Here is a 27,761-nt window from a genome sequence, read left to right as displayed (position 1 = left end):
CTAAAGTAGTGCATAATTCAGACATTTCCACACAGGCTTTAAATGCAGCCACCCCATTTTCAGGTCTCTGTTTTTCCTGTCGAAGAGGGCAGGAGAAAGATAATAGAAATTGGGCTTCTGCACATGTGAGCCTTGTGAGTCTATTGAGCTTACTATAGTGAGCCTATACTGCTTCTTCATCTCTCACACCAGATGACAACAAGGGACTGAATCAGGCTCAGCCATGCCTAGCTTTGCCGGTTTGCTCTCAAAACAGTTTTCACGGCACACTGAACTTTTTTATTTGTCTTAATAATACCCAATATCATTGCTACTCTGTGCAGGTGATGCGGTTTTATTATTCCAGTACCAACTCAGCAATGAAAGATTAATTCATTTTAGTTTCCATTTGACCTTTAATTATAGGGAAACAGAAATTACGGTATTTATTTCACATCTAAAGAAAGTCATCTGCTGAAATGCTAATAGGCAAGTTGAGAAATGATCTTAAATTGGCTCGCATCTTTCTCCCAGAGAGACATCTGATTCTCCTTTCAAATGAAGGCCACATTAACCAAATATCAAATATGTGGCTTTGTGTGTGTGTGTGTGTGTTTTCCATATTTTTAAACCAGAGGATTCCTGGCAGCAGTGTTAAACAATAACTCCATTGGCTGATAAGGAAATGGCACATGACACACAGCTATAATGTTAAATTAATTATAAGGCTTTTGGCGTGGTGCCATTAAAATTTCAGACGAGGTGTTTAGCTAATATCTCTGCAGGCTAGCCCTTAAAAGGGATTCAGTGGTGATTACCGTGCAGAAGAAAAGCAGGCTAACATAGACACATGGAATCAGGAGGGACCACAAGGGTCATCCAGTCCAATCCCCTGTAATGTAGGAATCGTTTACCCAACATGGGGCTCAAACCCATGACCCTGAGATTAAGAATATCATGATCTACCAGTCATTAACCAGATTGTTCATTTCCTTGTTTCCTCTCTCCCTCTCGTCCCCCTCTCTCTGTGTGTAGAATGTGCATCTGTGTATACCTAGCACTTTTCCCCCCAGCCGGAACTCATGGGGAGGACAGGAAGAAAACTAGCACTGCAACAGCTACTCTTCCATTGGTTGATGGATGAGGCTGGGTTAGTCTGCTCCTTGCCAGGTGATGCAGCCTTCTGGTGGGCCTTGGTGCCTGTTGGGATATTCCATTCCACCTTAAGGAACAGGCATGATTGTTGTGTGTCACATGCCTGTTTACACTCCAGCACAGCTTGCTGGGAACTTCCGTTTGTGTATAGCTTTTGCTTTAGCTGTCTCTCGAAGATAAGACATGTTTCCTTTTGTCCTGATGTACTCTGAATAAACTGCTTGTAAATATGCTCACACAGCCTCTCCTGCCACTTCTGTTGTGTAGCGTTTTCTCTGCTGTGTAGCATGCCCTAGCTTCTGAAGCTCAAGTTGCAGATTCATGCTGTACCAAGGACTGGAGTTCGCCTGGCACACCGGCTGGTGGGCTGGAGCCAGCTGGCGCCCTGCCAATTGCCCCCGTTTCCTTGGTTGCATGCCAACAGTGCCTTGCTTGGTAGCAGTGGCCAGAGTATCTCTCTTTTCAGATCTCTAGGGCAATTGGTGGTCAGAGCAGAGATAATTAATGATGATAACAACCACCACCACCTAATGAACCAAGGGATTTCTGGAACTCAATTCCATCACAGTTGAGTTTTTTCATCTCGTTCCCAGCTGGTGGTTTCCAATCCTTGCTGAGTTCTTGATGCATTTTAGCTATATTTTGGTAAGATTCTGCAAAGATGGGAATCAGCTAAACGGTTCTGCTTCTTTGAAGACAGGGCTATATGAGATCTGTCTGCATCCAGACTCTTTTCTAAGGATTTACTAATGGCACTGTGGAACTGAATGGAATGCAGGACCTATTCAAATTGCAGAGTGGGTCACTTTTACCACCAAGAAGTGTTCCATTTGCCGGCTCAGCAAAACTCTGTAACTTAGACAGCAGTTCTGCACCTGCTTATTAATTCATAAGTCCTATGAAAGTGTGCCCTTTTAAAGAACATGAGCATATTTATGAGAACTCTGTTTAAGGATCAAGCCCATTGAGGATTGGAGCCTCCTCCCATTCCAAAATTGGGGGGGGGGAGAGGATAGTGAAAACAGAGTACATTCAGTTGAGAAAGTACATGGATTTAAGTATCCTAAGAACATATGATCAACTTGCTGGATCAGGCTAATACTCCCTCTGTTCCCATAGTGGCCAACCAGATGATATCGAGTTCTGAAATCTCAAGCCAAGTGCCAAGACCGTGGAGTATAAGGAGTTGGAAACAGGGTGACTTTGGGCATGACTTCAGCATTGATAAAAAAGCAACTGAGTTTTGAGGGTGGCTATATTAAAATCTAAACTTACAATCCCACTGTTTTAAAATTGGCTCTTTTGAGCTGTTTTATAAAGTCCTGTGCCTTCAAGGTCAAAATACTATAGATATGTCACCCCAAATTGGGTGGGTGGGTGATCCTAGGGCTAGATCGAGATTCTTTGTTGTCTGACAGTCCTAGCTGTCAGGCCATTAATGGACCATAAAAATAAGGTCATAATAATATACAGTGGTACCTCGGGTTAAGTACTTAATTCATTCTGGAGGTCCGTTCTTAACCTGAAACTGTTCTTAACCTGAAGCACCACTTTAGCTAATGGGGCCTCCTGTTGCCGCTGCGCTGCTGGAGCACGATTTCTGTTCTCATCCTGAAGCAAAGTTCTTAACCTGAAGCACCATTTCTGGGTTAGCGGAATCTGTAACCTGAAGCGTATGTAACCTGAAGCGTATGTAACCCTAGGTACCACTGTAATATGACAATTTTCTGCCCATTAATAGCACACAAAATATGCTTCCTCACTTTTGTCAAATGCTTGAGGCCTGAATCTGGGTGATCCCTTGTAAGATGCAACAATCCTTGGGAGTTGACTGTGAGAAAAGTTTTAGGGGGTGGAAATGACACCTCCCCATCAAACCTATAACCCCATAGCCTTGGATGAAGGTGCATACATTATGAATGAATGAATGGAAGGCAATGAACCCGGATTAATATTGGCAGGTGGATAAAAAAGACAGCGGGCAACCACAATGAGTTTGATTCCTAGAAAATTGCAAAGAACATTATCATTTGCTTTGAAAAACAAGACTGAGAATTCTTTCCCCAGTTTAATTGCTGTCCCTAGGTACCTGCAGTGTTTTATTATTTCTATACTTGTTACATTCTTTTTATTATTATTAAATGCCTTTATGTTGTTTTCTTCTTCTTTAAATGAAAAGTTAGCAAAGCACAAAATGAAGAAGACATTTGGATGGTAAATTTCCCTTTTAAATGTCCAGCTGGTAATCAAAAAATGGGTTGGAAGAAGTCCCAACCATTTAACTTTTAAAATTAAAGCTATAAATGAATGCATGTACAGTGCCGCCTAAATTGCTTCAGCCCAGGGTAATATCACTTATAAGCCAAGCCTTTTTAAATATCAAGGAAAAGAAAATATATGGGCAGACTGCCTGGTCTTCAAATGATTCCATTGCATAAGAATTGGGGCCATTTGCAATGTTTATTTTAAAGACAAAGGTATTCACAGAAGACAAAGTGTAGCTAACTAAACCCATTTGCAAATTTTTGCCCTATAACTGTTGTCCCCTCTCCTCCTCCTCCTCTTTTTGGGGGGCATATATACCAAGACGATTCTCTTCTTCCTAGATTGGCACAATAGTGCACAACTGGGAATATGGCAAGTATGCTTAGATAATGACCAGGAGCCCTGACCATTAGGTTCAGTCGTGACCGACTCTGGGGTTGCAGTGCTCATCTCGCTTTACTGGCTAAGGGAGCCGGCGTACAGCTTCCGGGTCATGTGGCCAGCATGACTAAGCCACTTCTGGTGAACCAGAGCAGTGCACGGAAATGCCGTTTACCTATTTATCTACTTGCACTTTGTGCTTTCGAACTGCTAGGCTGGCAGGAGCTGGGACCGAGCAACGGGAGCTCACCCTGTTGCGGGGATTCAAACTACTGACCTTCTGATCAGCAAGTCCTAGGCTCTGTGGTTTAACCCACAGCGCCACCCACGTCCCTTGCTTAGATAATACTTCCCCATAAATGTCCCATCATGACTGGGGTGAGAAATCATCCAAAGACAACTGAGATATCCGTTGCGGGGGGGGGGGGGACCATTCATTCTTCTGGAAGTAGGAACAGGTTTTCTCCAGACCTTGGGTGCTCCGTATGGGACTTTGACAGAACCATCATTGTGACTGCACATTGGTTACAGACACAAATGTTTGTATACAAGGGGCTCACAGCAACATGGAATTTGTAGTGGTTGAGAACGAAGATCATTATGGCATAAGCATATTTGTTGTTTGCAAGAACGCAGCTAAAGTATGTTGCAAGTCACCTGGGCTCAGCAGGAGTGCACGAGATAAGGTGGCCAGGGTCTCAGGATCCTAGAAATAGCTCTTATCTACAACTTGTTCAAACCAAAAACTGGAGGTTGACCAGGTGCACCGGCTCGCCCCTGAAATTTCCCATTTTTGCATTTCCCCATTCTGCAACGGACACTCAGCATTCTGTAACTACTGAGCATGCTGGTTTCCTTGGGCTGTTTTGGGTGCGTTTTATTTTGCTTTCTCAGCCTCCCCTCCCCCAGTTTTTTTACTACTTCTGCAAGCCTTGTGGTTCTCCCAAGTATGGTTTGTGCATCTTCTTTTCCCAGAAGAGTCCTGCTTTGACTCCATAGCCCTCGTAACCCAGAAGCTGACTTCATTATAAGTATATAGGAGACATGGGGGGTGGGGGGGAGAGTCCAGAATTATATATATTTTCCTTTTGGTATCATTTATTCTGTTCTATGCTAATCACTCACTGCCTGGGTTCATTAAGTGACTCATTCTTAACTCGGTGTTGTTAAACTCATGCTGTTATGTGCCCTATTTGACCAAACACTAGCTTCTGTTAGTCACTGCGTCATGCTGTGAAAAAAGGCACGAGTTCAAAAGCAAGTTTTCCCCTTGGATAAACAAATGTTTAGCACCGGCCATCATACAAGATTACAAGCTTGATCCTGATCTTGTTTACTACAGAACTGGAAGGGAAGGAGCAACTCCAAACCTGGAGGACTGTGAAAGTATGGTAACGTAATATCAGAGTGAGATGGAGGAAGCCTTGCGGGTTGGGCCAGTCACCTTTCCGAACTAACATCATGACTTTTAGCTCCACTTTTCACTGAGGTAGCATTGCAGGCAGAGGTATACCTTGGGGGGGTTAGTGAAACCAGCCACCGCCTGGGGCACAGGACAAGGTGGGGTGCAAAAATCACCTATGTAGTGTATGGCCTATATGTGTGGGGCGTCTCAGCACTGTTGTCACAGCAAAATCAAATGCGGAAGAAGTTTACTGTTCTCCTTGCATTGTGGCACAAAAGTGTGCAGTAAAGTGATCATTGGGGGGGGGGATGGAGGAAGCACCAGTACAGCTCCTTGCCAAGGGCACAAGGGGCCCTAGATATGCCTTGGGTCACAGGTGCTGTGTTTCCAGGAAAAAAAAAAGTGTAACCACTCATTATAGTCCATCTTGGGTATTCTAAAATGGAAGAGGTTTGGTTTTGGGGGAAGGGTGTGGGAAAGGCTAGTTCAGGGGCAGAGCAATTGTGGGATGTAAAACTGCCGTCAAGTACAAAATTCCTACAGTGAACATGTTAGGGGATGCTTTGTACCACTCAGGAGAAGACTTCCTGTTTCCTCCTGGTCTGGGACAGACTTTCACGACATGTGACTTGAAGAGAGTGTGGTCTGTTGTACTAGCATGGAGGAGCACATGATGTCCATGTTCTGATCAGTGTGTGTTCTCCATTTTGTATGTTGCTGTGTGTTTGGAGAAGTGACTGCTTAGTCACAGTCACTTGGGACTAACTTCTTTATGGAATAGTTCTAGTTGTTATGTAACCTAAGCCTGCCTTCAGGGATATGTCTGTGAACCTGGATGAATCTGTGAGCACTTTTATATTAACCTTAATCAGATTTTTGTGTTTATTCTTTTTAAGAGGTATTAGAAGGGATTTTACCAGGAAGGAATCATTAATAGTAAGACTCAGATGAGTCAGCAACAAGCTGATCACTGCATAATTTAAAAAGGAGGATGTTTAGAACTCTGCTAGAATATGGAACTTGCTAGTGCAAGTTAGAAAGGATATCATTAAATAATTCAGTCATACCTCAGGTTACAGACGCTTCAGGTTGCATTTTTTTGGGTTATGGACACGCCGAAACCTGGAAGTACTGGAACAGGTTACTTCTGGGTTTCGGCGGTTGCACATGCACAGAAGCACTAAATCGCGCTTTGCGCATGTGCAGAAATGCCGAATCGAAACCCGCGTGTGTGCAGACGCGGCGCTGCTGCAGGTTGTGAATGTGCTTCCCGCACAGATCACGTTTGCAACCTGAGCGTCCACTGTATATCTTCTCCTGCCTTCCTAATCATCCCCACAACAATTGCTTTGCATGCAAAAGGTGATGGGTAACAACAACAACAATTTTATTATTTGCCCATATGACTGGGTTGTCTCATCCACCCTGGGTGGCTTCCAGCATATACAAAAACATAATAAAACATTACACATTAAAAAGCTTCCCTATACAGGGCTGCCTTGAGATGTCTTCTAAAGGTGGCATAGTCACTTATCTCCTTAACATCTGATGGGAGGGCGCTCCACAGGGCGGGCGCCACTACCGAGAAGGCCCTCTGCCTTGTTCCCTGTAACCTCGCTTCTCACAGTGAGGGAACCTGTCACCTCCAGTTATGACTGTGGAATGACTCCTGCCTGAAAGACTGCAGAGCTACTGCCAGTCACTGTAGATTCTGTTAAGGTAGAAGAACCTGAAAAAGCAGGTGTCTCCGCTAGCAGCCATTCATATACTGGATTCTTTGCTGATGTTTTTCACAAATTAAGATGTTTAGGGAGAATCCACACAGGCTGCTTCCCCAGGGCATATTCCAGGAATTACAGGGAGTGGCTGGTAAAGTCCTTCCCGGTAGTACCCTTGATTAGAATGCCTCCGGGTTTTGTAACTGAAGAAGTCAAAACACCATTACAGAGGTACAAATTTCCCTGTAATATGTATTGTGATGGCTGGGGAGATACTGTAGACACTCTATTCTATTTTTTTAAAAAAGAAACAAAAAGCATCCTAAGGAATTTACCTGAAGAACTTAGCTGTGCGTCCTCCAATTACTATGTCAATGAAATGTTGACATTTCTAGCTGTACAGCTAAACCAACAGATATTCATATGGTACTTGATTTAATCATTAATTACATTTCCAGGCTTTTAATCCTTTCTGAATTGAGCAATGGCAGTCTCAGGAGATAATTATTTGTTGTATGTGTGAGAATAGGGCAGGCATAGGCAAACTCGGCCCTCCAGATGTTTTGGGGCTACAACTCCCATCATCCCTTGCCACTGATCCTGTTACCTAGGGATGATGGGAGTTGTAGTCCCAAAACATCTGGAGGGCCAAGTTTGCCTATGCCTGGAATAGGGCTATGCATTTCTCTGGAGATCTGAAGCTCAGGACCTAGGAGAGGTTTACTGGTGTTAACCCACTTGCCCTGTGAACTTGACATTGTTTTCCTTCTTAGAGAGGAGAGGGGAGGCACAGAAATCTGAGGTTCCCTGGTAGGCCAGTTTCACAAATGGAAGCATCATCTCACAGTCCTAGTGCCAGCTCCTGATACATGCTCCTATTATACATTCTCCATGGAAATAAGGTTGTTTTATCTTTTCACACATGCAGGAAGATCCCACCCCCTTCAAAACTCTGGTGGTAGAAGACTTGGAGAGTCACTAATGTGGCAGAAAAATCATATTAGTATGGATTAATCAGTGGTTTGACTAAGTATCAGGTAGCTTCAAGGAAAAAGCCACAGTAGACCAGTGGCAGAGCACACACACACTGCATGGAGAATGTCCCAGGTTCAGCTGCTGACATCTCCAGTTGGTAAATCTTGAGTAGCAAGGTAGGGAAAGGCCTAAGCTTGCAATCTGAGAGCAGAGATGGTTGCTGGAGAGGGGCATTGCTGCACATCTGACCTGCCATCAGCCACCGCATTGTACTTATTGGGAGAGGTGAGGCAGGAGGGAGGTCACTGGAGTGTTATAAACAGGCAACGCCAGATGGTGCTGGAGAATACAAAAAAAAAATTCTATGCGGTTTTCCATAATGGTTTTCTTTTTCTTTTCTTTTTTAATAACAATTTAATTTCTGACTTATTTACAGCATCAACCCCCCTACCCCCCGGTGCGTAGATCCACCTCCTGTCAGTTTGGGTGGGTCAGGGATGGAGAACCTGCGGTCCTCTAGATATGATTGAAATCCAACTCCCATCAGTCACAGCCAGCATGAACTAGGATGGTGAGAGTTGTTAGTCCAACAACACCAGCACCATATTTCCCCCCACTCTACTGAGTGCCATTTGTTCTGGATCTCTGTGGGGGGGGAAAAGAAACAGAACAAAGCAAAGTCTGTAGAAGAATTCCCCTGGACGATAAAGTTGGAACATCCAACTTCTGTTTGACTGAGGAGCAAGTGAAGTCTGGAGCCAGTCATTTTGCTTTTCATCAGGCATGTCACTCATCTGACAAGAACTGCTGATGTCTTCTTTAATTCTGCTGTGGGCACTTATTAAACGGCTTCCCTTTAGTGCAGCTGCTGAATAACCTTTCTGATCCCACACTCTGCATGCCATTATCAGCAGTTCCATACATCCCTAAGACGTTGGAGAGCTTCAGAAATCCACACCAGACACAGTTCATGTCATTAAAATAAAATGGAGGTAGAGCAAAGGATAAGATTTGCTTTGGGAAGAAAGGGCTCCTTTGCCTTGTAGATGTAAAGGCACCATCAATTACATGAATTAAAACAAAAAAACCAAACACAAACACAAAACAAAAATCCAGGACAGGGTACAGAATTAGTTACGTTTCCTAAAAATCTGGCACATTAATCAGGAGTTCTCTTTGTCATTGAAATCTGTGCCTATGTTTGTTTGCATTGATGTACCAATGAAAACTATGGAATTTTATTATAGTACATCTAATGCAATCCATTCATTAGAGTGTTATGGTTGATTTAAGCCCCCCTGGTATTGGTAAAAGTTACAGCATCTGATTTCAATGGAATGTGAGCGTATCTAACTTTCTGTAGAATGCACTCTAATTATTTACAATTATTTTGTCATCAGCATTCTCGGGAAGTTGCACACAAATTAATCTTCCAATACTTGAAGAGAACTTATTTAAATCTCATTTCACAATTAGGATGAGCTGAGTGGTAATTTTTTTGGTGGACGGCCAGCCTGATGCACAGAGCTGACCCGAGACATTTTGCTGCCTGAGGCAGAGCAACAAATGACCCTCCTCCTCAAAATAAAAAATTCCTTCCAGTAGCACCTTAAAGACCAACTAAGTTAGTTCTTGATATAACTTAGTTGGTCTTTAAGGTGCTACTGGAAGGAATTTTTTATTTTGACTATGGCAGACCAACACGGCTACCTATCTGTAACTGGAACCTCCTCCTCAAGTTAAGCTTCAGAGCACCTAAGACCAGCCAAGTTATTTAGGTACCAGAGGCAGAAAAAGCCCACAAGTGCCTTTTCTGGGAAGTAAAAATACAACCACAATAAATAGTTCACCTGTCCTTTTATTGCAGCCCAAATTAGCTGCCTGAGATGGCTGCCTCACTTCTACCTAACAGTAGGGCCGGCCTTGCTTATGTGAAGTGTGGAAGACTCTCCTCTCCTGCAGCTTGGGTGAGTATAGGTTTCAACTATGGGAGTGGCTGGATGGTATGTATGGGTTTTTTTTTTGATAAGTTCTGATATTAATGCAAGCGTACCTGATCCACGCTTTCTGAAACAATATGTGAACTGAAATGTATATGCCCCTCAAAATTCTCATGTACCTGAATTTTGTGATGTGGTTTTGCAACCAAATTATGTGTACCAAAACGCATTTATCGGAGAAAATAACACATACAAATGCATTATATTAGGGGAGATGGCTTTCAAAACAGCATACCAAATGTGTATATTAGGATAAATTTTCACTAAAATGCAGATGTATTTTCATGAGGATAAAATTGCAAAGTTCTGCAGAAATAAGCAGAGTAAAATAAGTTGATAAGCAAAGATGGAGTCTATGTAGTGTGATGTCATTAATCACAATTGCAGCCTTTTGATCAGCTGAGTGAATTGGCCAAGGAAAAGCAGAAGCCAGAAAGATGGAGCCAGAGGAATTTTTGCAAAAGGACTTAGAATTTGCTGTTAATAAACAGGAGGAGAAAAATACAAAAACTCCCTCACCACTGTTGCATTGGATCCAGCAAGTATTGTTCAGGCAGAAACGCCATTTATTTCAGCGGCAACTGCCTCAGTGAATTGTACACAGGATTATATCTGATCAAAATGTCAAAAGCTAAAGTCCCTGAAGAATTGAGCTTTTTGAAATAAGTCCCATAAAAATGCAGGGCATCTTGCAAACGAACACAGACAGGAAATTTAAAAATGGCTTCTGGCGATTATCTGAGCTCACCTTTCACTCTCTGAACATTATTTTGCCCTTGTAATGCTCAGCCGCATGCATGTTCTGGGAAACACTAACACAAAAGAAGCAGCAGAAAACAGGACACAAAAGAACGTGTATCAAAACAGGGATGAATATTCATGGGGATCTCTCTGCAGCTTCACCTAGCTTTGTGTGACAGATGAAAGAAGGACCATTTCCTCTTACTGAAGTTCATGAGCAGGAGGTTAGCTTTGCCCTCGTGTTAAGTTACAAAGACAGAGAAAGACAAGTTTAGATGTATAACTTGCTGTTGAAATGGAATACTCAGGATGAAACGGTGAAATCTGCTATGATTAAATGGGCAGAAGATGTTGGACATAACATAATGATGGCTGACTGGGAACAGTTATGGACCACAGGTATGAAGTTTATGGCATGTAATGCCTTAAGAGAGAATATTATGAAAATGATATACAGGTGGTACATGACACCAGTCAAGCTTGCAAAAATCTATCATTTGCCCGATAATAAATGTTGGAAATGTAAAGAAACTGAAGGTACATTCTTTCACCCTTGGTGGACGTGCCCAGGGATTAAGGCTTTCTGGGAGATGATTTATAATGAAATGAAAAGGGTATTTAAATATACCTTTCTGAAGAAACCAGAGGCCTTTCCCGTGGGCATGGTTGGCCAATTGGTGCTAAAGAAGGATAGAACTTTCTTTATGTACGCTACAACAGCGGCAAGAATACTTATTGCAAAGTATTGGAAGACACAATATTTACCCACTCTGGAAGAATGGCAGATGAAGGTGATGGACTATATGGAACTGGCGGAAATGACTGGCAGAATCCAAGACCAGGGAGAAGAGTCAGTGGAAGAAAATTGGAAGAAATTTAAAGACTATTTACAGAAATACTGCAAAATTAATGAATGTTAGAATGATGTTGGATTGAAGTTAAGTAGTTTTTAGCAGCAATGTTAAAAGGAATATGTAAAAATGGATTGTTAACAGGTGATAATTTTAAGTTATTATATTTTAAGATAAGAGATTAAGATAAAATCAAAGAGGGAAAGGATTTGCTGAACTAACTAATTTGAACTGGAATACAAAAAGGGAGGTGTGAGGAGGTCGGGGAAACAAGCAAATGAAAGATAAGACATGGAAAGACCAATCTGTTTTTTAAATTGTTTTTATCTTGTATTTTTACTTTTTTCTTCTATTTTTTTTCTTTAATCCTTTTTCCGTGTGTTTTTTTTCCATAATTTGTAATATGTTGAAACCTTAATAAATATCTTTTTTTAAAAAAAGAAAGACAAGTTTAGCACTGTGAACAGTCTGAATGAACTGCTGGAGAGGGAGAGGGAGAGGAAAAAAGGTCTTTCAAAAAACTCCTCCTCCTCCTCCTTCTTCTCCTCCTCCTCTCCCCCTCCCTCCATGATGGCAAAATCACTAGACACTGTACATAGGACTGCAGCTGAAAATGGTTCAGAAACTGTAGCTGGTTTAAAATATAGTGAAGATTCTTACTGGAATGTGCTGAACATGCAGAGGGGAACACTTTTCAACCGGAGGGCCACATTTCTTCATGTGGAGTCTTCCAGGAGCCAAATTCCAGTGGTGGGCAGGCCAGAAGGCTAAAGTGGTCAGAACAATGGATGCGTCTCTTTCCTTCATACAATAGGCTGCATTCCAGCCATGCAAAACTCAGGAGTTTCTATGTACATGAATGTGTCTTTCTATCCTCCATCAAAGCAAGAAAGAGTTATCAAAGTCAGAGCTTTTTTCCCCAGCCGGAACTCACTGCAACTCCGTTCCGGCACCTCTTAGACGGGCGCCATTGCTATTATAAGAGAACAAGGGAGGCATTCATGGTGAGTTATTGCACCTCTGTTTCTAGAAAAATAGCATTGACACAGTGCTAGTACACGTTCCAGCATTCTGCTTGAGGGGGGTGCAGAGGTATGGTTTGGTTTGGAGGTATTGAAATACATTAACTAACAAATTCCACGAAGCCTGAAGTCTCCAGCCCCAGGGCTTTGCCTATTGGAGAAGTGTGCCCAAGAAATTGTCTTATTTTCTTCTTCCCACTCAAGGATTTTGTATTAAGTTGTTTCTGTCTGGTTCTGAGAAGCTAGGATTTGAATGTTTATCCCCATCATTATTCCGCATGATGCCTACTTTCTTCCTACGTAAGTTAATATTTATTGATTTTTCTCAGCTTCTGCAGCAGAAGCCACTATTGACAGTGTTTTCTTTCTCTTTTCACCCTTTCCTTCAAGACTCGTATCTATTTAAATGCTTCCGCCACGCAAAATAATTGTCTCTGGAAGTGTGCTCAATCACCCTTGACTGTTCTGTATTGCTGTTACTCTGCAATTTCTGTCAAATGCTGTCTCTTGAGATCTTAAGAAGGCTGGATGCCCCTTCTGCCTTCATCTATTTCCTTTCATGGCTTTTGTGCATGGGCAGAGCTGGGCTTCAATTGGAGGATTTAGATAGCAGCAGCAGCATTCCCACCCCCCCACCCCCACCATGTTTCTACAAAGCAGCAGCAACAAAACAAGAAACAAAACAAAACACACCCCATAGAACTTCACAGAGGTCAACCTGATTGTACAACATAGTTTCTTAAAACCTTTTGCTAGCCTAGATTCAAAAGTATCGAGAGAGCTACTGCATTGGTATTGCTGTATGGTTGCTCTAATTCAGGGGTCTGCAACCCGCGGCTCCGGAGCCGCATGTGGCTCTTTTACATCTTTGCTGCGGCTCCGGGGCGGATACTAGCGAGGGAGGAGGCGCATTGTGCGCCCTGACACTCCTCACTGTGGCGGGCACTGTACTGGCTGTGACGTCGCATGGGGCGGTGCATGCGTTAGTCACGCACCGTCCCGACGTCACTTTCCCGCCCGCTGTCAGATCGTGGCTCCGGAGATATATTTGTTTTAAATGTCGCAATGGTTTTGCGGCTCCCAGTTCTTGTTTTTTCTTCGGAAACGGGTCCAAGTGGCTCTTTTTTCTTAAAGGTTGCAGACCCCTGCTCTAATTGATATTGAATGGCATTTCAGTGTTGTGGTCCCTGAATGGTTGGTATCTATTTTGTAAAAAATAACGTCTCAGGCGTCATTTGAACAATGAAAAACCTGACATTTAGGGATGTACATATATATATATATATATATATATATATATATATATATATATATATATGCAGGTTTTGGTGTCTTCGGGTGTCTTCCCGTGTAAGAGTCGGGGTGTCTGTGCGACGTTTTGACGAGGTCTCACTCGTCATCTTCAGGCTGGTGCTTTCGGCTTCTTGTTACTGGAACAGAGCAGAATCTGGTGTTTGAGTTCCTATAAATACTATTGAGGGGTGTGGTGTATAGCCTCCAACGTTCTGGGCAGAGAGGAAGTTCCTAGATTAGTGTGCCTCTTCTTCTTTTGTTCCTTAATTACTTGAGGGATATCTTGAGTGATTTCATGAGTGATATTCTGAATACCACTGGGTGGGTCATTAAGTGTAGATTAGTTGCTAAAGCTTTTGTGTCTTGACCTCTTGAGCTTGTGAAGAGTTTTTCTGAGAAGATGGCTGTGCTGCATTTAGTTGTGCTCTGGCTTGGCTTCGTGTATAGGGGCGAGCTGTGGTTTTGTGCCTTGTGCCAGCCAGATCTGTGTAGGGATTGCAGGGGGGTGCAGCATCCGGAGGTGCCACTATAGTTTGGCTACTGGATGGAGTCTGTAATATGTCTGTGGAGAGGGTCTGGGTTTGGGTCTGGTGTGGTTGATTGGTGACGGCGTTCTGTGTGCCTCTGGTTCTGGTGTCGGTTTTTGTGGGGAGGGCTAATTTCCAGATGTCTGGCAGGCGGGACGTGTCGTCACGCTTGTTCATGTTGTGAGGGTGTTTCTCTATCTCGATGGCTTCCATGATTATTCTCTTGTGGTGATGTTCCATGTTAAAGAGCAATTTGGAATCTGCAAAATTAATTTCGTGTCCTGTTTCTTTCATGTGTTGGAAAAGAGAGGAAGTTTTTTCTTCTTTTTTGACGGCATTCTTGTGTTCTGCGATACGTGCATTTATTCGTCTGTTTGTTTGTCCAATGTACGTGGCTGGGCAGACTTTGCAGGGTATTTCATAGACCCCTTGGTTTTCCAGCTGGATTTTGTCTTTTGGGTTTCTGAGGATATTGGCTATTTTTTGGTTGGTGCAGAAGGCTGTTTTGATATTGTGTTTATGGAGGATTTTGCTGATTTTGTCTGTAGTGCCCTTGATATAAGGAAGGAGGGCCATGCCATTGTTTTCTTCTGTGTCTTGGTTTTTGGGGGGTGTTTCTTTTTGGATTAGCTTCGTAACCCTGTTTTTCTGGTATCCATTGGCGATTAACACATTTGAGAGATTCTGTAACTCAGTTGTCAAGTGGTCTTTGTCAGCCAGGTGTTTGGTTCTGGAGATGAGAGTCTTGGCTACGGAGTTTATTTGTGCAGGGTGGTGGTGTGATTGTGCATGTAAGTAGCGGTTGGTGTGTGTTTTTTTCCGGTAGATAGTGTGTCCTAGGGAGCCATCAGGTTTTTTGTAGATTAGGACGTCAAGAAAGGGGAGTTGGTTGTTGTCTTCTATATCCATAGTGAATTGTATTTTGGGGTGTAGGCTGTTGAGATGTGTGAGGAAGCTATCTAGTTTTTCTTTCCCGTGTGGCCAAATTACAAAGGTGTCGTCAACATATCTGAGCCAAAGTTTGGGTTTGTGTTCTGACTTGTCTAAAGCATTGGTTTCAAAGTGTTCCATGTACAAATTTGCGATGACCGGTTGAGAGGGGTGATCCCATAGGTGCTCCTTCTATCTGTTTGTATCTTTGTCCATTGTGGATGAAGTACGTGTTGGTTAGGCAGTGGTTGGTCAGGTCCAGGATGTATTTGGGGGGGTTGTATTTGTTTTGAATGGCTGTCAAGGCTTCATTAATGGGCACTTGAGTGAAGAGAGATACAACATCGAAGCTCACAAGTAGGTCATCGGGATGTAGGTATTGCTTCTTTATTGTTTCTATGAACTGGAAGGAGTTAGTAACGTGTGAAGCGATGGATTCTGCATAGGGCTGAAGTTGCTTAGCGAGAAATTTAGCGAGATTTTGTAGAGGTGAGCCTATGGAGCTGACTATTGGTCTGAGTGGTGTTCCTTCTTTGTGTATCTTGGGGAGACCGTAGAGTTTGGGGCATCTGGATGATTTTTCTCTGGGGATGATTCTTAGCTGGATTTCTTCACTGATAGGAGAGGCTTTTATTTTGGATTTGGTGGTTTTTTCCAGATAGGTGGTGGGATCTGTTTTTATAGGTTGGTAGGTAGGGTCTTGGAGTAGATTTGATAGTTTTGCTTGGTAGTCCGATGTGTTCATCACAACAGTGGCGTTGCCTTTGTCTGCTGGGAGAATGATTATGTTGTTGTCTTTCCTCAGGTTGGTGAGTGCTTTCTGTTCTTCTTTGTGTAAATTGCTTCTGGGTGGTTTGCTGGAGCAGAGGATGTTGGTGACTTCAAGTCTGATTTTATTGGCTTCATCTGGGTCGATTTTGGTCAGGCTAGCTTCGACTCCGCATATGATGTTTTCCGTGGGGATGCGTCTCGGGGCGACTGCAAAGTTGAAACCTTTGGAGAGTACTTTGGTTTCAGTTGGGGTGAGGATCCTGTCTGATATGTTATGTACTGTTTGTTTCATGGGTTGTTATATATATATATATATATATATATATATATATATATAATATATGCTTTCGTAGATTTTCACGGGTACAGGAATGCAGGTTTTGGTGTCTTCGGGTGTCTTCCCGTGTAAGAGTTGGGGTGTCTGGGCGACGTTTCGACGAGGTCTCACTCGTCATCCTCAGGCTGGTGCTTTCGGCTTCTTGTTACTGGAACAGAGCAGGGTCTTAGTGTTTGAGTTCCTATAAATACTGTTGAGGGGGTGTGGTGTATAGCCTCCAAAGTTCTGGGCAGAGAGGAAGTTCCTAGATTAGTGTGCCTTTTCTTCTTTTGTTCCTTAATTACTTGAGGGATATCTTGAGTGATTTCATGAGTGATATTCTGAATACCACTTAGGTGGGTCATTAAGTGTGGATTAGTTGCTAAAGCTTTCGTGTCTTGACCTCTTGAGCTTGTGAAGAGTTTTTCGAAGATGGCTGTGCTGCATTTAGTTGTGCTCTGGCTTGGCTTCGTGTATAGGGGCGAGCTGTGGTTTTGTGCCCTGTGCCAGCCAGATCTGTGTAGGGATTGCAGGGGGGTGCAGCATCCGGAGGTGCCACTATAGTTTGGCTACTGGATGGAGTTTGTAATTTATCTGTGGAGAGGGTCTGGGTTTGGCACAGGGTTTGGCATATATATATGCAGGTTTTGGTGTCTTCGGGTGTCTTCCCGTGTAAGAGTCGGGGTGTCTGGGCGACGTTTCGACGAGGTCTCACTCGTCATCTTCAGGCTGGTGCTTTCGGCTTCTTGTTACTGGAACAGAGCAGAATCTGGTGTTTGAGTTCCTATAAATACTGTTGAGGGGTGTGGTGTATAGCCTCCAACGTTCTGGGCAGAGAGGAAGTTCCTAGATTAGTGTGCCTTTTCTTCTTTTGTTCTTTAATTACTAGAGGGATATCTTGAGTGATTTCATGAGTGATATTCTGAATACCACTGGGTGGGTCATTAAGTGTAGATTAGTTGCTAAAGCTTTCGTGTCTTGACCTCTTGAGCTTGTGAAGAGTTTTTCTGAGAAGATGGCTGTGCTGCATTTAGTTGTGCTCTGGCTTGGCTTCGTGTATAGGGGCGAGCTGTGATTTTGTGCCTTGTGCCAGCCAGATCTGTGTAGGGATTGCAGGGGGGTGCAGCATCCGGAGGTGCCACTATAGTTTGGCTACTGGATGGAGTCTGTAATATGTCTGTGGAGAGGGTCTGGGTTTGGGTCTGGTGTGGTTGATTGGTGACGGCGTTCTGTGTGCCTCTGGTTCTAGTGTCGGTTTTTGTGGGGAGGGCTAATTTCCAGATGTCTGGCAGGCGGGACGTGTCGTCACGCTTGTTCATGTTGTGAGGGTGTTTCTCTATCTCGATGGCTTCCATGATTATTCTCTTGTGGTGATGTTCCATGTTAAAGAGCAATTTGGAATCTGCAAAATTAATTTCGTGTTCTGTTTCTTTCATGTGTTGGAAAAGAGAGGAAGTTTTTTCTTCTTTTTTGACGGCATTCTTGTGTTCTGCGATACGTGCATTTATTCGTCTGTTTGTTTGTCCAATGTACGTGGCTGGGCAGACTTTGCAGGGTATTTCATAGACCCCTTGGTTTTCCAGCTGGATTTTGTCTTTTGGGTTTCTGAGGATATTGGCTATTTTTTGGTTGGTGCAGAAGGCTGTTTTGATATTGTGTTTATGGAGGATTTTGCTAATTTTGTCTGTAGTGCCCTTGATATAAGGAAGGAGGGCCATGCCATTGTTTTCTTCTGTGTCTTGGTTTTTGAGGGGTGTTTCTTTTTGGATTAGCTTCGTAACCTTGTTTTTCTGGTATCCATTGGCGATTAACACATTTGAGAGATTCTGTAACTCAGTTGTCAAGTGGTCTTTGTCAGCCAGGCGTTTGGTTCTGGAGATGAGAGTCTTGGCTACGGAGTTTATTTGTGCAGGGTGGTGGTGTGATTGTGCATGTAAGTAGCGGTTGGTGTGTGTTTTTTTCCGGTAGATAGTGTGTCCTAGGGAGCCATCAGGTTTTTTGTAGATTAGGACGTCAAGAAAGGGGAGTTGGTTGTTGTCTTCTATTTCCATAGTGAATTGTATTTTGGGGTGTAGGCTGTTGAGATGTGTGAGGAAGCTATCTAGTTTTTCTTTCCCGTGTGGCCAAATTACAAAGGTGTCGTCAACATATCTGAGCCAGAGTTTGGGTTTGTGTTCTGACTTGTCTAAAGCATTGGTTTCAAAGTGTTCCATGTACAAATTTGCGATGACCGGTGAGAGGGGTGATCCCATAGGATACCAGAAAAACAAGGTTACGAAGCTAATCCAAAAAGAAACACCCCCCAAAAACCAAGACACAGAAGAAAACAATGGCATGGCCCTCCTTCCTTATATCAAGGGCACTACAGACAAAATTAGCAAAATCCTCCATAAACACAATATCAAAACAGCCTTCTGCACCAACCAAAAAATAGCCAATATCCTCAGAAACCCAAAAGACAAAATCCAGCTGGAAAACCAAGGGGTCTATGAAATACCCTGCAAAGTCTGCCCAGCCACGTACATTGGACAAACAAACAGACGAATAAATGCACGTATCGCAGAACACAAGAATGCCGTCAAAAAAGAAGAAAAAACTTCCTCTCTTTTCCAACACATGAAAGAAACAGGACACGAAATTAATTTTGCAGATTCCAAATTGCTCTTTAACATGGAACATCACCACAAGAGAATAATCATGGAAGCCATCGAGATAGAGAAACACCCTCACAACATGAACAAGCGTGACGACACGTCCCGCCTGCCAGACATCTGGAAATTAGCCCTCCCCACAAAAACCGACACCAGAACCAGAGGCACACAGAACGCCGTCACCAATCAACCACACCAGACCCAAACCCAGACCCTCTCCACAGACATATTACAGACTCCATCCAGTAGCCAAACTATAGTGGCACCTCCGGATGCTGCACCCCCCTGCAATCCCTACACAGATCTGGCTGGCACAAGGCACAAAATCACAGCTCGCCCCTATACACGAAGCCAAGCCAGAGCACAACTAAATGCAGCACAGCCATCTTCTCAGAAAAACTCTTCACAAGCTCAAGAGGTCAAGACACGAAAGCTTTAGCAACTAATCTACACTTAATGACCCACCCAGTGGTATTCAGAATATCACTCATGAAATCACTCAAGATATCCCTCAAGTAATTAAGGAACAAAAGAAGAAAAGGCACACTAATCTAGGAACTTCCTCTCTGCCTAGAACGTTGGAGGCTATACACCACACCCCTCAACAGTATTTATAGGAACTCAAACACCAGATTCTGCTCTGTTCCAGTAACAAGAAGCCGAAAGCACCAGCCTGAAGATGACGAGTGAGACCTCGTCGAAACGTCGCCCAGACACCCCGACTCTTACACGGGAAGACACCCGAAGACACCAAAACCTGCATTCCTGTACCCGTGAAAATCTACGAAAGCAAATATATATATATATATATATATATATATATATGCTTTCGTAGATTTTCACGGGTATAGGAATGCAGGTTTTGGTGTCTTCGGGTGTCTTCCCGTGTAAGAGTCGGGGTGTCTGTGCGACGTTTCGACGAGGTCTCACTCGTCATCTTCAGGTTGGTGCTTTCGGCTTCTTGTTACTGGAACAGAGCTCTGTTCCAGTAACAAGAAGCCGAAAGCACCAGCCTGAAGATGACGAGTGAGACCTCGTCGAAACGTCGCACAGACACCCCGACTCTTACACGGGAAGACACCCGAAGACACCAAAACCTGCATTCCTGTACCCGTGAAAATCTACGAAAGCAATATATATATATATATATATATATATATATATATATATATATATATATATATATATAATGTAATAATAATAATTTATTATTTATACCCCATCCATCTGGCTGGGTTCCCTCAGCCGCTCTGGGCAGCTGCCAACAGATTAAAAACAGAATAAAACATCAAATATTAAAAACTTCCCTAAACATGTCCGTTTCGCTGATGGTCTCCGTCTGTTTCATCTTTGCTGGATGAGCCCCATTTGCCACAGGGATATGAGATTGTCATTGCTTCTCGCGAACAAGGGATTCTTATATAAGGACTATATCATTATATCGTGGTGATAGATTACACACGTGTTTGGTGCAAATAGAGCAGAGACCAGCAAAGGTTTGTCAGGACTAAGTGCCACGGAAAGGAGCGGAATGGTTCTTCCTCTTGACCAAAGCCAACACTTTCTCTGGAGGATTGAGGGGACTCGCGACGCTGCACGACGTCCTGACACCATGCACGTAACATACTGATGTCGTGAGAGGGGCTGTCGGAACATTGAGGGGGCCCAGCCCCTTAAAAAAAATATTGGGGGGACCCACAGTGCCTCAGCCTCAAGGATCTGGCACCTTTGTTCTTGACTGACCTAAATTATAGTGACTTTATTTGGACTGAGGCCCCATCTGCACTATGCATTTAAAGCAGTATCATACCGCTTTAAGTAATCATGGCTTCCCTAAAAGAATCCTGGGAGTATTGCATGCTGTGTCTTTAAATGCTACAAGAAGCTCTAGGGTATACAGTGGACACTTGGGTTGCGAACGTGATCCGTGCGGGATGCATGTTCACAACCCGCAGCATTCGCAACCTGCAGTGGCACATCTGCGCACGTGTGGGTTGTGATTTGGCGCTTCTGCGCATGTGCAAAGTGCTATTTAGCGCTTCTGTGCATGCGTGACTGCTGAAACCTGGAAGTAACCCGTTCCGGAACTTCCGGGTTTCGGTGCATCCGTAACCTGAAAAAACGCAACCTGAAGCGTCTGTAACCCAAGGTATGACTGTACAACAAACACATTCTAATCAGGGAATTCCATTGAATTCAATGGAACTTCTTCAGGGGTGTCAACTTGAATAAAATATTGGGGGGCTGAGGTAAGCCCCACCCCACATAATGAATCACATGACATAGCACATGCACACCATTTGAATGGCAATGCCCCCTAACTTGGGGGCAGGAGCCCCCTCAAATATTTTAGGAATTGGCTCCTATGCATTCTCAGTAAGCAATATTTCAGACTTGAATTGCTGGCTTATGCAAGACTGTTGCTTTAGGGTGAGACCTGACATCCTATTAGCTGTTCTAAATAAGAAAATGAAATATAAACCAGAAGGTGTCACATCTTATAGAGCGTATTCTGCCTTACATTGATACCCCCTCCCCTGTTAAGTTGGCTGGAGCTATTATACAGTCAAGGAATTATTTAAAGGATTGGGGCTCCCCTAGACGTAAGTGCTTTGATGACACAGAATGTGCTTTGAATTTTGCACACAAAGCAGAATCGTGATTTTCAATCCTGCCATTTCTCCTATTGGGAACATGAGGCTTTACAGTCCTGCCTTTGGCCTCAGGATGAGTCCATGTGAAGGTTCAGGTACGTTAGTGATACAGATGCCTTCAGTTATTTACTGGAGGAGGTCCAAATAGTCTGCAAGCATCGATCGAAAATGCTTGCAGACTATAGGAAAACGAAAGAGAAGTACAGTATTACCGTTCAAGGTGTAAAAAGAGGGGTTATGAAAACAATCTAGTCTGGGCATGTGACTTTGATGCAGGCCAGTTGATCACTCTTGCAGAGCAACAACACCCATTAGCCATATAATCCAGGGAGTGCATTTATGCTCACCAGAGAGACAAATAAATCCTCTTTGCAAGAATATGTAGCTTCCATTCTGCACCACTAGATGCCCTAAAAGCTCTTTGACTTCACACTGCTCTAACCATACAGCCTTTTACTAGAAAAAGCAACAGCTACACAAAGGCATAGCCCCATATGAAAGGATGTTGGCTGCTGGGGCACAGTTTTAAGACTATAACTAATATTTACTGTATGAATGTATTCAGTTTAAAAGCTGAAAGGAAAGTGCTGTGATAATAGGGAACTTACCAATAATAGGAGATCAGTATCAAAAGAAGGAAAGATGGTTGCTTAGGGCCATGCAGATGGAAGCTGAGAAATTAATATTACAGAGATGGAAAACGAGTGATTACGCAGAATAATAGATGGGTTGCATAGTATCAATGAGAGGCTTAGCAAATCCATGAATAATGTCCTTCGAGCTGCAGAACATGATAAAAGATGGTTGCAGTTTGGAGGACTAAACTCTGATTCGGGTGTATGTACTGCTCTAGAGGGGACGCGGGTGGCACTGTGGGTTAAACCACAGAGCCTAGGGCTTGCCGATCAGAAGGCTGGTTGTTTGAATCCCTGTGATTGGGTGAGCTCCCATTGTTCGGTACCAGCTCCTGCCAGCCTAGCAGTTCAAAAGCACGTCAAAGTGCAAGTAGATAAATAGGTACTGCTCCAGTGGGAAGGTAAATGCCATTTCCAAGCGCTGCTCTGGTTCGCCAGAAGCGGCTTAGTCATGCTGGCCACATGACCCAGAAGCTGTCTGCGGACAAACGCCGGCTCCCTCGGCCAGTAAAGCGAGATAAGCGCCGCAACCCCAGAGTCGTCTGTGACTGGACCTAATGGTCAAGGGTCCCTTTACCTTTACTGCTCTAGAGTAACCCATTTGTCTTAAAATGAATAGTTCAGGGCTAAAGGACAATTCACAATACCCATCAGCAACCCAGTGACTGTATGCAAAAAAGGGATAGGGACAGGGATTTTGATAGACATTCTGGGAATCTGGATACCTGGTTAATTTATTCACACAAACCAGACAGGGAAACTGAAGGGAAACCCCCCTGAGAACTTCACTGCCCACTTACAGGGCCTTCTGTATTGCACCATGCCTATGGAACAACTTCTACTCTTCTGGATGCACTCTCTCTTTCTCTCTGTCTCTCTCAAACCCATTAGATTGCTTCAGGATAGCCCTTCAGTTTGAAGAAAGCTGCCGTCTTTTATAGCTGAGTCTTAATCACCACAACACAGTAAAATAATGATTTTTTTTGTTCTTTAGATTAGTATTATGTGGTCATTCAAACATAATTTGTGGTGTGCTATAACCTCAAGGCTCTTTCAAGAAGTATTACTACAGTGGTGCCTCGCAAGACGAAATTAATTCATTCCGCAAGTTTTTTCATCTTGCGAGTTTTTCGTCTTGCGAAGCACGGTTTCCCATAGGAATGCATTGAAAATCAATCAATGCGTTCCTATGGAGACCGTCCGGGGACAGAGGGGACCTGTTTTAAAGCAAGGGAAGGGGCAGCGGGGAGAATCGCTTCTCCCCGTTGCCGCCCCTTGGTTCAAAAGGGGTCCGGGGACAGAGGGGAAGGCACGCGCGCGCCTTCCCCTCTGTCCCCGGAGATTGCGGGGCTGGCAATCTTGCTTCAAAAGAGGTCCGGGGTGCGGGGGCAAGCTTCGTTTTGCGAAGCAAGCCCATAGGGAAATTCGTCTTGCGAAGCAATTCGAAAACGAAAAAACCTTTCGTCTTGCGAGTTTTTCGTCTCGCGAGGCGTTCGTCTTGCGGGGCACCACTGTATTTTGCTACATTTCCTCCCCATTATATCATGGAATCCATGGTCATCTAGACTCTGTTGGACTGCAACTCTCATCAGCCACAGCCATCATGGCCAAAGATCAGGCATGATAGGACAACATCTGAAGGGCCTCAGGTTCCCCACCCCTACTTCACCACATTTTTTAAAGTTAGTCCTGAGCTTTCTTTTTAAAATTTCAAGATAATTCTGAATTTTAATTCTTCCCTCCAAGGTGTTTTCAGTTACTTCTAGCCCCAGTGAGTACATTCAATGCAACCTCAGCAGTGCAAGGTTTTGTTCAGATCCCATAACACACATGCTTAACTTATAATCATGATTGTAATTCCACCAGCATCGCTGGGACTAAATATGTACTCAAAATTAATCATGTGTTTAATTGCTTTATGGGATCAGATGCATTAAACTGAACATCTTGCATGACTGAACACCAAAGCTGCGGTTCAGGAAAGGTGTGTTACAGGATTGATTTGTGTTTGATGATCCCACACCTTTCTGCTTATCAGCCTCCACTTAAGCCTGGTGCATACATTACCATGGCAATGTGGTTGAGGAAAACACAAGCTTGCCTTGTGAGGCTTGATGTCGTAGCCATAATGTCTGCAAATGGCAACCACCTGGAACAGCCAGATCATGAGATAATTTCTCATGCTTTTATCAGCAGCCCCAAATAAGGATGTGGTGCTGGTTTGGGAATGAATTATGAGGTCCAGGCAAACAATGGTTATCACTTTCATATGTTAAAGGCTGTGATATGAATATGAAAAGATGTGGTTTTTGGCTTTCCCTTTTTGTATTACCAGGTCAAGTCTGAGTTAATTAGTTAAGACCATCTAAGCATATAGGAAACAGGACGCGGGTGGCGCTGTGGTCTAAACCACAGAACCTAGGGCTTGCCGATCAGAAGGTCAGCTGTTCAAATCCCCGCAACGGGGTGAGCTCCCATTGTTTGGTCCCAGCTCCTGCCCACCTGGACTTAACGGTCAGGGGTACCTTCACCTTTACCTTGAAGCATATAGGATAACCAGCCTCACCTTTTGGGGATTTCCTCAGCTGGTTCACACTCATACCTTCTATTTCCTTTTAACGACAGTTGCTCTTTATTTACAGTATCCCACCTTTAACTGAAACATTTCTTGGTGCTTTTACAAGATGGGGGAACATTCTTATAGATCTTTTAAAATATATACAGGTTAAAGTCCAGGATATTTAAGGATGAAATCCTGAGCGTGGTTGCTCAGTTGTAGGTTTCCCTGAGCTTAATAAAACGTATCCCCTAGTTATGGCTGGGGGCAGCAGGGTAGTCGTAGCTAGGTATGGAGAAGGGCAGGACCGAGGAGGTGAGTCTGTGGGCCAGATGAGGATTTGCTGTGCTTTAGATCTGGCCCAGAGCTCTGCTCCTCCTAGTAAGTATGTTTTGGACAGCTGTGTTAGTCTGCAATCCTATTTGGTAGGTCCCATTGCAGTGAGCGGAACTTATTTGCAAATAAACGTATATAGGACTGAACTACACATGCATCATATTTAAGGCTTCAGATGCAGCATTTAGTTACAGGAGGTATCTTTTGGCTAGCCATTAGCATTCCCATTTTACAAACTGAGAACCATAGTATGAAAATGAATCCAAGTCTGCTTCATAATTCACCGGGAGCAAATGGGCACAGATTCAGATTTCAAATAACAACTTTCAAAACTGCTCTTCTTAGTTATGTTGCAGTCATAATTTTGAGATTTATCTGTGCAATCACAAGAACTTGAAGAAGAAGAAGAGTTTGGACTTGATATCCTGCTTTATCACTGCCCTAAGGAACCTTAAAGCAGCTAACAGTCTCCTTCCCCTTCCTCACCCACAACAAACACTCTGTGAGGTGAGTGAGGCTGAGAGACTTCAGAGAAGTATGACTTGCCTAATGTCACCCAGCAGCTGCATGTGGAGGAGCGGAGACGCGAACCCGGTTCACCAGATTATGAGTCCATCGCTCTTAACCATGACACCACGCATAATGTCTAAATTGATGGAGAGACTCAGCACTCAAGCCTGATGGCAGTTGTGGCCTGGGAGGTTTTGGCACCTGAGATGAAACATAGCTTGCTGCTTCTCGTTGCGCCCCCCCCCATGCAGATGCACCATCATTATGGTAGGTGGCCCAGAGCACCCCCAGTGTCAGGATGCCTGTGCCACAATGAAGTGGGTTATGGGGAGAGGGTGGGTGGGATTGCTGCTCTCTGCAAACTCTCCAGGCTGCTGCTGCTACACAGCACAAAGTCTCTTCCTTCCTCTTTGCCTTTCCACTCAAAGTCTTTGTTTGCTCTTCCTCCAGCACCAGCCACACCTTTCCACAAACGTGGCAGCAGAAGCGGGCAATGTATTCACTGGAGGCTGGATCTGCTGCTTCTAGGGATCCTGCTGCCTGAGGCAGCTGCCTCACCTTGCCTCATGGTTGCCCCTAGCTGAAATGCAGCTTAATCTAGAGGGCTAAAGGTTCCCCACCAATTTTCTAATAGTTATAATTTTCAAGGTGTTCCTCCCCTCAGACTTAGTCCTCCTCAAATATTTGGGCTACCTAAAAGGCAAAGCCTTGCCTATTGACCAACCAAGAGTTCAGGTGATGCACATTCACCTCACGTATCACTTGCCAGTCTGAGAGCTGTTTGATTGAAGAGTTCTGTTTTATCACTCTGCATTTCCTATAGTTAAAGTGAGCTCTCAATAAGAATTTATTATTTTCTAATTCACCCTGAGACTCTTTTAATGCCATTACTCCAAGTGGGATAATGTTATTTGAAGGAAGAAAACTGGCCACACTTCTCCTGCATGGCTCTTCTAGCCTTTCTAGGTGTGTGCAGGCCAGGGATGGGGAACCTGTTGCAATCCAAATGTTTTCAGACTCCAACTCCAATAAGCCCCAGCTGGAATGGCCAAGGATCAGTGCCACAGACTGGTTGGACTTGGAGGAATTGTGGGGGGACAACCAAAGGAGGAAGGCTCAGAGACCAAGGACTGGTGGTGAGACAATGAGTGGTCACAGGGAGAAGGGGGAGAAGATTGGGAAGAGGAGGTGTTGGAAGCTGAAGGGGTAACAGGGCTCAGTGAATTGGCAAATCAGTGGCAGACAGAAGTCAAGAATCAGAGGTAGAAGCTGAAGCAGGCAAGTGGGAGGAGGCAGAGGAGGTCAAGAGGCAGAGATGAGTCAGGCTAGTGAAGTGTCATTGGCATCTTCTGCCACCTGCTGCAACAGCTTCCCTCCTCCCTGACTCCCAGAACCAGGAGAGGTATGAAAAAGGAGGAGCAAAGACAGGTTGCATGCAGGTACAGTCTACTATTGCTTGCAGGAATTGGCCTCCACAGTTACTCATGGACTCACTGTTAAAACCATGTTCATGGAAGACAATCATACTCGGCTATGAGTGATTGCCAAAGAAGAGAAGCAAGAAACCCTGGAGAGGAGGAGACAGACGGCTGTGGGGAGGTGGGGACTTTTAGTCTTGACAACTGATCCCATGAATAGGACCTACGGGGCATGAACTGCTGTGCTCATTAGGCCTGAAACTCAGCCAACTCTGTGAAGATTCTGTTTCTGTAATAAATAGTTTACTCTGGCTTTGAACTGCGTGAGTTACTGACCAGCTGGCTCTGTGACAATCAGGGATTATGGGAATTGGAGTCCCACACCTGGGAGGCCACAAGTTCTCCATCCCTGGTGTAGACAGAATATCCTGCCATCATTGGTTTATAAGTGCAGTTATTATGTTACCAGCTGTACTGTAGTAGATTCTGTGTCAAAGTAAAGCCCGCAAAATATAAATAAAGCAAATTTAAGTACAAATCATTTGTAGTTTTTGACTTCTTTAATGGGGATTAGAAAAAATCATAGAAGTTTGGTCTATCAATGAGTATGAGTCTGAACTTCAATGTTCAATTAAATAATTGTGCAAGTGGAACAACTTTTGCTTGTGCAA

The sequence above is a fragment of the Podarcis vaucheri genome, assembly GCF_965113315.1.
Source record: "Podarcis vaucheri genome assembly, chromosome: 3".
In the NCBI taxonomy this organism is placed as follows: domain Eukaryota; kingdom Metazoa; phylum Chordata; class Lepidosauria; order Squamata; family Lacertidae; genus Podarcis; species Podarcis vaucheri.
The sequence above is the reverse complement of the archived record's forward strand: the minus strand, read 5'-3'. Positions refer to the sequence as shown.